Source organism: Ptychodera flava, chromosome 13, assembly GCF_041260155.1.
Source record: "Ptychodera flava strain L36383 chromosome 13, AS_Pfla_20210202, whole genome shotgun sequence".
Taxonomy (NCBI): Eukaryota; Metazoa; Hemichordata; class Enteropneusta; family Ptychoderidae; genus Ptychodera; species Ptychodera flava.
In genome coordinates, this window is record NC_091940.1 from 19,307,370 (window position 1) to 19,318,516 (window position 11,147).

Sequence of the window (11,147 nt, forward strand, 5' to 3'; positions counted from 1 at the left end):
GATTCTTGTGACTTCTTCGCTGCGACGGTAGTCTTAGAGTTTCTTAAGACGTATGGGTCAGAGTTACACACAAGAATAGGCGTTGCCTACGGGGATTTTCCCGCGATCTCAGACTGTCTTTTTTTGGCAAGAGTGCATCCTTGTGTACGTGTACTGAACGGAAAGGGGACAACTCCTGCCAGCTTACCTGATTTTCTGCTCCACTTCGCTCCGAGTTCCCCAAGGAGCTATGCCGCTCCTCTACCTCAGTTGCCATTTAAAAAGGATCCCAACTCAACTTGTTTTGCATAGAAAGTCGCTATAGGATAATTGCTTTTTGCATCATTTACATAAATGTTTTGACTAAGATAAATGAGATATCTTCGCGTTGCAAAATACGGGTATGTCCCCTTCATTTAACGATCTTCTGATAAACGATTCTTATCATGGCAGCCGAAAAATAGGAACCCCTAAAAATCATGTTATGCGACTAAATGCCAACCATATTGTGCAAGTGATTAAATCGTACTTTTGAAGTATTATAAGCTTCATCCCGATGAATTTTTGCTTTGCGGTAGCACTTTTGATTGCCAAAAGTTCAACTGTTAATATGCATCAAAAAAATCTATCCTGCATTCCGAAGGCGACAAACACACATTTCGTTTTTTACATTTAATACGTCGCAAGAATTGCCTAAAAACCGTATCCATTTGAAGACCAATAAGGCAAAGTGTATAATAATTTCGCTTCTGTGTTCACGTCGGTTTTCGGGAAAATACGCACAAACTTTCCCCGCAAACAATACTATCTCATGACGTAATCCAGTACACCTAGAAACACAGTGGGCATACTAAAGAATATTTCTGATTTCGCTACGTTTCAGGATCGCTTCCTCATTCTGATCAGAGGACGCAACTTTTGATGATTTTTTTTCGCAACTTTTGTTTTGTGTGTTAATTGCAAGATCTTCTACCCCCTCTCAAGCATGTTGAAACACCGATTATTGAGCGCATCAACACACCTTGTACAAAATAATGTAAAGTAAGCACACCGTTGTTTATTTTTATAGTCAGGGATTAAAGGTATACTGTCACCTGTTCCAATTTTGCCACAGTTACCATGGAAAGAGAAAATCTAACCAATCACAGATTTTAAGCGGGTGGCCGCTTTTTAAAAACAGCGCCCTCACATGGGCATTTTGAATACAACAGAACGCCCCTTGACCATATATGGGCATATTTAGATTACAGGGGACTGTATACCTTTAAGAATCGTAGACTTGCTCCCGAGTCTGTTAGAATATGATAATCACACCTGTAAAAAATTAAAGGAACAAACTTCAGCACACTGTCGCGTTGATGGGCAGGTGATCGCAAAATCTGAGTAATGTATTTTTGCAGATTGTTACGTATATCGTGGAGCGGATGTATGGCTAGCCAGTAAGTATATAGCACAGGTGCACCCAACGGAGCTCTTCCTCGAAAAAACTATTCCGAGAGCAATATTTGAGGGCAGGGGAAATTTTAATTTTGCATGGGCAGGGGGACATATTTTTAGCTGCAAGGGAGAGGATTTTAATTTGCTTGTTTGTTTTTTTTATTGGGCAGGGCAGATATCGGTTGCATGATTGGCTTAAGGACCGGGAAAAACGAGGATAGGGGAAGTCACTTGTAAAACGGGGACAGGAGAAAATCGACAGTTTTTTTTTCATCACAAGGCAGGGGAGCTTCATGTCTGCTGGGGAATGATAAAATTTTAATGGATTTTTTCCAGGGCAGGGCAAATCGACTATTTTTGTCACAGGGCAGGGAGCTTCAAAAATACACAATGAGGAGGAGAAACAGGGAAAAATATGTGGGGAGCGGGTAAAAATGAAGTTTGAGTGCCGGAGTGTTGGTCGAAAAATTTTCAGTTGGAGGGAAAATTATGAACAGCTAATTACCCTCTGGACTTAAAATCAGTCAGTTCACATTTTACTTGTCATGCACAATATATCTCATCATAATAAGGACCCCTTTAAAAGTGCATTATTCGTTGGCTGCACCTGTACCAACCCAGACTACCGCGTACCCCCGAGAAAAGCCAAGCGACTAGAAGAACATCATTCTACACGAATCGTTGTGCAACTGCCGTACTAAGGTTGTATGTTCGCAAGCTTCAGGTGTTTCACAGTACCACTGCAGCATTGAAGAAAGGAGACGACACAACATCGACTCAACACAGTGAATTTGCACTACTTTGTTGGGGAAGGTGTTGAAGATGAATTCTATTTCCTTTTTAGGTATGCTCACTGTATTTTAAATTTAGGAAAGCTCTATCGGCAGAGGAAGCTACCACGGAACCAAACTTACTAGCTGAATATTCATCACTTTACGTGGAAAGCATTTAAATCAAGAGCAACAGTCATTTCTTGGAAAAGACAACAGCTGCCAATAGACGAAAACCATTATTTGTGGTTTGGTTGTACGTCTCCAGAAAACACATCAACCATCAACCAGGCATGCAAGTTCATGGTGATGGACACCTGTTCATATTTTTGTTGTTATGGTGAATAAAACCGATAGCATAGGGCCTACTGTTCGTGCTGATTATTTCGGCTATATTTGTTATTTCCACATTTTTGTCGTTGTGAGTATACTTGTATGATAATAGGCCTACAGTGACTTTCCAGCACTATTCCATTCTCTTCCCATGTTTATAATAACACTCGCCGTATATAAGCAAGGATGGAACTTCGCCTGGTCTCCATCAGGGTTCGAAATACAAGAGGTTCTTTTATTTCTAAGCAGTTGATGAAAATATCTTAAAATTTTGTTAAAACGGGCATGGATACCTGTTCATCCGAGGAGTGCAACGGCTGAATATCAAACTGAAAATAACACCAACCATGCAATTTAGGCTTTCATCGATTGATAATGTACACTGCGTGGTAGGACGAGAACTGTCATGTCATTTACAATACTGATCTATTCTCGTACTGACTTTATGCATTATCAACCTGCAAAATTGACAGAAACTGCGATTTAACCATCGCTTCAGCGTACACTTTCTAGTTGTTTGAACCGGGCAGGCTGTATAGATGGTGATGGTATTGAGGGTTGGGATACTGGATGTGGGAATGCTAACAGGCACTTCGTTCGTGTTCCGTATAGTTTCTCACCCTTGTTAACGGACTTCAAGTGAGTATTTACTTCAAATCGCAGCAGCCAGGGTGCAATTGTGTTTACTAGATTAGGCTGTATTGAATTTTGCAGCGCATACTTTGTTCTTTTCTGCAAATACTATCAACAACAACAACAATAACAACAACAACAAAATAACTGAGTCCAAATGCATTTTTACTTTTCTTCATTTTTAAATATTTAATCTTCATCATCATCATGGGAGACTGTGGACCCTATGATACAAATACAAATGTAACTCCAATTAAAGGGACAAAGTCGGTCATTTTTCATGAGTTTTCTTTGATACGAGATACTACTTATATAGTTTGACATGTTGAAAGATACTGAATGAATGGGTAACCATGCATATATTCGACCCCGATTTTAGACAAATTAATTGAAACCGTCGCGAAAATGAATTAATGGTCATGACCAATAATTCATTTTCGTGATGGTTTCATTTATCGTGTCTAAAATTGGGATCGAATATATGCATGGTCATCCATTTATTCAGTATCTTTCAACATGTTAAACAATATAAGTAGTATCTCTTATCAAACAAATTCATAGAAAATGGCCGACTTTGTCCATTTAAAAGGGGGGAGGGCGACTATTCAGAGGGTGGAAATGGGAAAAATATTCAGAGCAAAAAGTGCTGTGAAAAATTGTTTTTGAGCATGCTGATTTTGTAAAAATGAGTGCGGACTAAAAGTGTTTTTAAAATTTACAAAAGAAGAATACATTGCAAAAATCTGGAAAAATGATTTGTTTAATTTTGAAAGGCGTGTAATGAAATCATGTAAAGATCGAATAGCCCGTCCCTGACTGGTCATCGCGAAAGACCTGTACATGCAGCTGTCTCAGAACGGCATCTTCATGTCTCTGTTTTCGGATACAAACTCCCCTACACGGTTGGTTGCAAGAGCTGCCTTGTTAAACATTTTCATCAAAACTACACAGGGTAACTTCGAGACAGCTGTCGGATGAAATATACGTACAGTGGCGATACACCGAATACGAACCCGGCTCACCTACGGATGTCGTGCGATTGTGCAGTCACACAAAGGCAGAAAGTACTGGCAAACACAAATGTGGTTATCACTCTTTATTGCACCAGGCACGGTCCATCCATGTATGACCGTGTTCCTGCAGCTGGATACCATAGAAGTGCGTGACGTGACAGGAACTCTGGTGCGGACAGAATGCCTGCTCCTGGACCTGGCCGAAGATCGATTTTAGACAACCTTACGAGGCAGTTGTTTCTCTCATAGTTCGTCCACGGTCCCTCCACACCGTGGTTCGTCCCTGGACAGTTCGAGTTGCATTCGCTGGTGGTTAGGTACCATAAATTAAACATGACTCGATGAGTATATAAACCCCACCCTTCGACAACTCACATCTTTCTTTTTACCTCTATGCCCACATGCACTCGATGAGCATATAAACCCCACCCTTCGATAGCCCACATCTTTCTTTTTACCTCCATGCCCACATGCACTAGGGCCTAAACCAGGATTTACAGGCATAGCAGTATAGACCTATCGTCGAAACCCATGAATCAAAATCGTTGTTGGTGTGTAAAGTAATTGTGCGACGAAACATTGCAACATCAAAAAAGAAAAGTTGAAACGGCGAAATTGAAAAGAAAATCATCAATATAATACAGCACCAAAAGAATATTTAACCAAATACAAATCATCAAATTTAATAATCATGTCATCGAGAGTAAACCGAAATAATAACATCCCAAATACGCTCAGAAACTTGCAAAATACGGTGAGTGAATACCATCTCTGTAATAATGTCCAGATTTAATTTTGTCTCGCGGCGAGCTTCTGGTCTTGACAGAGTCTGTCGAGTCTTGGTAAGTCAAATATGATAAAATGGTTTAAAGTTTCATTTCCGAGGCCGAGTGATATGACATTTTAGAAGATTACTCATCACGTTAGTACACTGTCTTTTATACCATATCATGATCGACTGACTAAAACTCGATAATTACAACTTCAAAACGTCGATATAAAACATTGAATAACATGCTGTCTGTTGTTTGCCTATAATTTACTCACGACGGACGAGAAGCTGCAGCAAGTGTTTGCGAAACGATGCTGCCGACTCACAGACACACGCGGTATGAATATATTGACCAGCTTATTAATTATTATTAGGGCAAAAATGCTGACGTTGTTGAATTTTTTACACAAAATTGAGGGGTACACCTATACATTCGGAGGAAATGCAGCAGATGGGATCACCACAAATAAACACGGCATAGATAGAGAAGTGGTACCCTGACATTGTGACAGTAGTTTTCTTTTACTGGGCGGACGCATCACGTGACACTTCGTCCGGATATGGTACGCAGACATAAGCATCTGGTACTTAAAACGTCCAATTATTCATAGGAATTGAATTGCACGGTTCATAGATGTTGCCCGGTTCGTATAGATATGTACATCAAGGGTATCGAAAGCATTTCCTCGCAGTCTTGTAACTGTGAACTGGTGAAGGAGCCGTTCAACATCGGGATATTTTATGGCAGATATACGATATCGAAGAAGCTCTGACAGACTCAGAAACTTTTATCTATCTCTTCTCATTTTCACGAGTTTCATGAACACCGTCTGAAGCTCGAAAGCATGTGAGATCTGAAGAGTCCCTATTAGGGTGTTTGGTGAAGGATTATGAAACGAATCAGCGTCGATGTTGACTTGGTTCAAGTCGGTGAATTTCTAAAAAATAAAACTATTTTGTATTAGTTTCTCTTGTGTCTCTCCTATTTCATACAAACCTATTTGGTATTTGGCAGGCCAGGTTTTCCTAGCGATTGAACGCGTTACATTTGAGTCTGCGCAGTAGTGAGTTACTTTCTGAAACTCTCCTGTTCGTGTATATAGCGTTCACTCCACTAATCGCGTTCACCCCTCTCACGCTCGCATTTCACATGAAAACAGAACACAAATCATCGCGTTCACCCTACTCAAACGTTCACAAATCACAGATTTGAACCAAGTCTAGCGTCGACGGAGCTATGTTCTATAAGGTGTAGGATAAACCGTTATGTCTCCACGACACAGTCTTTGATGTACGATTTTACAATCTTTCTGAAAATGTATTATAATTATTAAATAAATAATTAATTATTTGGGACAATTTATCAAACAACAAGGCGCTATAGAAGGCTGGAATGGTGTAGGGTAAATGCCCGGTCAGAAAATAATTAAAAAAACTATCAAAATGTGACGCAGCAGGAAGCGAAAGGAATCAATTTTTGGATCCAGTACCATGCAAACTTCATAAGATAAACATCTGCTGTGAAACAGATATTTACATAACGAGATAGAGGTCAGCCAAATGTATATTTTCGCAATGCTATGGAACCCCGTCAATGATGGAAACCATTTAGGGTTGAAAACTAATACAAATTAAAAACGGATGCAGACTTTCAATGAATATTATTCCTGAAGAACATGGAAAACAGCGCTAAACAATTTATTTCAGATAAAAATGTATTCTTGCACAAGTCTTTTTTCGCATAGTTAAGAATGTTCGAATGAGTTTATGCATACATTGTAATTTATTGTATAAACGTACTTATTGATTGCAACAAGATGGATATTTTTAAATCGACAAATGCGTCAATATTGTTTTCGGTAATTTTATCTTTCCTGCAATGTTTCGTCTTCAACACGGGTATAGCTGAGGATTAAGGCTTCTCAATAAAGGTTCCTGTACATAAATGACCTGAACGAAGTACATCCAAAGTTGGTAAGGTTTACCTTGTTTTAAATTATGTGTATCGTTGTAAGGACGGAGAATGCACGAACATGTCGATAGTACAGTAGTACAGGCTGTTGATCAACAAGTCAGAGTGTTTTTTGGACAAGGGACAGATAAGTGGAACCAAATAACGAGAAATCACCACTCCTTTTTTCATTTTATTTTTGTGTTTTTGTTTTTAAATAAAAGCGCCATCGCCTGTTACCATTTTCATGTTTTTCCCCCAACGCAATGGTGACATTGGTGAAGCAGCAATGCGCCTTAGGCCAAGAAAAATAAGAAGTTTGTTTCTCATCCTCATCAGTACCCGTCGCGTCAACCTTTTTTTCCCCTCTCATGAGGAAATTAATGAAAAAAACCGCAAAATACGAGATGATAGTGCATAACACAGTGCTGTATAAGACAGAGCTGTGAACAAAATAACTGACACTAACATTCCATTCAGAACTGTACACATATGTCACTGTTATATTAAGCTGTCAAAACTGTGCATTGCTGCACTTTAAAGTCAAACCACAACACTGTTGCTATACAAAAATACAACAGCAACACTCGTGTGTATTTATCTCTGCGTGCATTCCTATGTTGTTTTCATGTTTTTTTGCGCGTTCTTGTTGGCTGAAGAATTAAAAAAAATGAGAAGAAAAAAAACGCGTTACGCATCATTTTTGCAATATGTCTAGGATGAGAAACAAACTTTTTATTTTTCTTGGCCTTAGTGTTCGCATTTTTCTAATACAATGCTGCCTACAATATTTGTAAAGCCCACAGTCCCTCCACCCTCGTGGGCTGAGGGACTGTGTAAAGACTAAAGGTTTTCTAGTTTGTTTGCATAACTGTTTGCGGCTAAAGACAGAATAAAAAAATTGCCTTCGCCAAGTACCCGCTGTTTTCAAGCAATGCGCAATAATTTATTCGATCTAAACATTCCGTCATTGGAGACAAGTACTGGCAGTGAGCAGATGTTTTACACCAAGGCTGGTGCAGTGGCATTTTGTAGCAGGTAAAGTAAAGAATGGGCATGCGCACTACTTTCTTCTCTACTCAGTGCATCCTGAGGCTCCGAAGGCGAGTAATCCGACAAGTATTGAAAGAGTGCAGGAAACATGTCACTATTTAGCTGAAATGTTCAATTAATTGTCAATAAAGTCACCAAAGAACATTATCCCTTTCGTATGAACTACATTGAAGCGTGCATGTTCTGTCCTTTTATAGTCTATTTCGGGTATTTTCAAATATATAAAGGTAATGTTTTTTCCCGATTTTACGCATGCTCAAACAATGTCAGCGGATCCCGCAGAGGTAGACGTTGTTACTTGTAATATTAGATCATGACATACATCCACAATCGCGTGCGCCATAGACGTCTGTATAAACGTGTAAGACGAGTATATATATATATATATATATATATATATATATATATATATATATAAATTTAAACATTTAACTTTATTGACGTTATTCCCTCAAAGGTGAACATAGTCAAGAACTAATACTACAAAAATTAGAAAAAGATACTTATCAAAAATATATATATATATATAATATTATATATATATATATATATATATATATATATATATATATATATATATATATAAGATATAACTTTTATAACTTTATGCAGAATATGAAATGTGGGTATATATATATATGTATGTATATATATGTATATATATATATATATACATATATATATATATATATATATATATATATATATATACATGTCTATGGGGCGCAGAGCGGAATCGGTGAAAGCAAGCGACTGTGCTAGCCCTGCGTACAGGTCTGTGTGTTCCCGGCCTTATACGGCCTGGCATACGTCCTTCAAAACTGTTTCCCTAGCGATACAGTGGCATTGTGTTTGGGGTATTTTATACTTCTTCGGTTTTTTTTTTTTTGCCTCACAATTCTGTATACAGCTTGATGTTTGAGTTCATTTCGGTCTCTTCTGTCCATGAATAAGGGATGCAACTATCAAGGTACATGTACTTTGAATTCTCATTTCATATGCTCTTCGGAAAAGATAACAGATCTATAGCTACAGTGTAATCGCTCTCACCGTATCTGTGGTCCAATTTCAATGAAATCATCAGGAATTGTTAGAAAAAGACGGCTTTCCATGTCGTATGGAGTCCTTTCGTAAAACTGAAAGGAACAGTTTGTCCTGTTACCGTTTGATGTAACTTGTCATAGAACGAGTCGCACAAGCACTGGGCACTGGGTTTTTTTATTTGTCCCGTGACATTTTAGACTTATCGTTCTAAAATGTTGAAATGTCTTTCTCGAAAACACTCCCCTAGAAGTTCTTAACAGTAGGCCGATTTTATAATCTATCTCACCCGGCTCTTGAATAAGGGATTGTTTTGCATGCGTTTCCTCATTTCCTACCAAACTGTGTAGTTTGAAAAACAAAGTCGCTCTCACATTCTATTCTAAAAGTCACCCGGCCGCCCTTTTGTAAAATTTTAGACATATTTTTGTAAATTTAGAAATGTGGCCACGCTTGTGTAGCGCCCTCTACATTTGTTTCATTAGTTACGTGTTCCCTTCTTGGTTCATCGTGTTGCTGTTTTCCGCCAACCTTGTGCGGCAGTTGTTTTTTTGGCCTCTTTTCATGATCTACTTTTGCCGCGTTCCCACTGTCTTTGATATGACAGTTTATTTTATTAGTTCATCAACTGTCTAGTTACCGTGACGATGGTGTGGGGGTACTTCCCCTTCTTTTTTCAAACAAAGCCCCCTGGCAAAGTCGTAAGAGCATATGAACAATGTTAAATATAATCTGGAAATAACACGTATGTCATCTGTGCCATACTCATTACTATGATGGGATGTATGTTGCTCACCATTCAATTGTGAAGGAACCTGCTTTCAGCACTGGAAGACACGTTTTGTCGGGTTTTCGTACGCCGCAAACCGCAGCGCAAATGAATCTATACACTTTGGCGATTTTCAACTTTCTGGCTACTGTAATGGCCATAAGAAAAGGCAATCGACCACCATGCCTTTTCCCTAAGTGGTAATAATCTACTTGTTATGTACACATGAGCTTTACATGTTGTATTAAACACTTTCTCGTCATCAGATGTTGTTCGCGGTACACAGTACATCATGAGACACAAAGTCGTGTATGAAATGTAAGAAAGCGTATACGTCCAGATATTACAGATAAACAACTTCAACTTTGTGAATTACTGACATCATTGAACGATCTACCAAACTGCAGTGAAGAATAAAATGAGAGAGGACAGTCCTTACGTTTCAAGCTTATGTATTGACTGTGATATCATTGAAATTGCCAGTTGTGTAATGAAAATCAAATAGAAAGCGAGTTTCATTTTTGTTTAGCTTGTCCAGTGTATAGTAACATAAGAAAACGTTTTCTTCCGTCTTACTGTTATGACTTACCAACAGAAACGAAGTTTGTGAATCTTCTCAGTTCACAACATCCTAGTACTATTATCAATTTATCTAAGTTCATCTTTTATAGTTTCAGCCGAAGAGAAAACTTATTATCCATGAGCAATAATGTATAACTGCCCCTAAGTTTGTCTGTATTATTTTTACAAGAATTGTAAGAAAGGCCGGTGGCCTATATTACTGAATAACATTATATTATATTATATCATTGAAATGAGGGTAAATTACTTTGCTTTTTGTCAGTCTACCGAAAATACAACTACATATGCCAATCTCTGTCTCTCTCCATCTGTCTGTCTGTCTGTCTGTCTGTCTCTCCCCCCCCTCTGTCTCTCTCTCTCTCTCTCTCTCTCTCTCTCTCTCTCTCTCTCTCTCTCTCTCTCTCTCTCTCTCTCTCTCTCTCTCTCTCTCTCTCTCTCTCTCTCTCTCTCTCTCTCTCTCTTTCGTGTGTGTATATTGTATATAACACACATTTATGCATTGTCTTATATATTTTATTTATTTTTTTACCCCTACATTTCCACGTTTTTGTGTTTCTATTCACATGATGCCAGACACTTTCGAACCAAGTTGATCTCAAATTCGACTGTTTCAATAGTTTGACAATAATAACTTACACAAAATTAAGAAAAGCGAACGAGACTTTATGTTGTTGTCCTCACATATAATCATCATGTTGTAATGAGTATGGCAAAAAAGACAAGAAAATGTTCTACATCTCTTCTCGAAGTCAGTGGTTTGTGACTACAGCTCCAGGAGTACGAGACTGCCCTCAACGATGGCGTTAAAAATAAA

General features: G+C 38.4%; 1 protein-coding gene across 1 annotated transcript in view; it reads right to left on the reverse strand.

Moving 5' to 3' along the window:
• LOC139147721 (arylsulfatase B-like) overlaps positions 1–214 on the reverse strand; it is a 21,440-nt gene extending 21,226 nt beyond the window's left edge. The window contains exon 1 of the mRNA XM_070718887.1: positions 188–214. The gene's annotated coding sequence lies outside the window, so the exon portion shown is untranslated. The remainder of the gene's footprint in view (positions 1–187) is intronic.
• Positions 215–11,147: the final 10,933 nt, after the last annotated feature.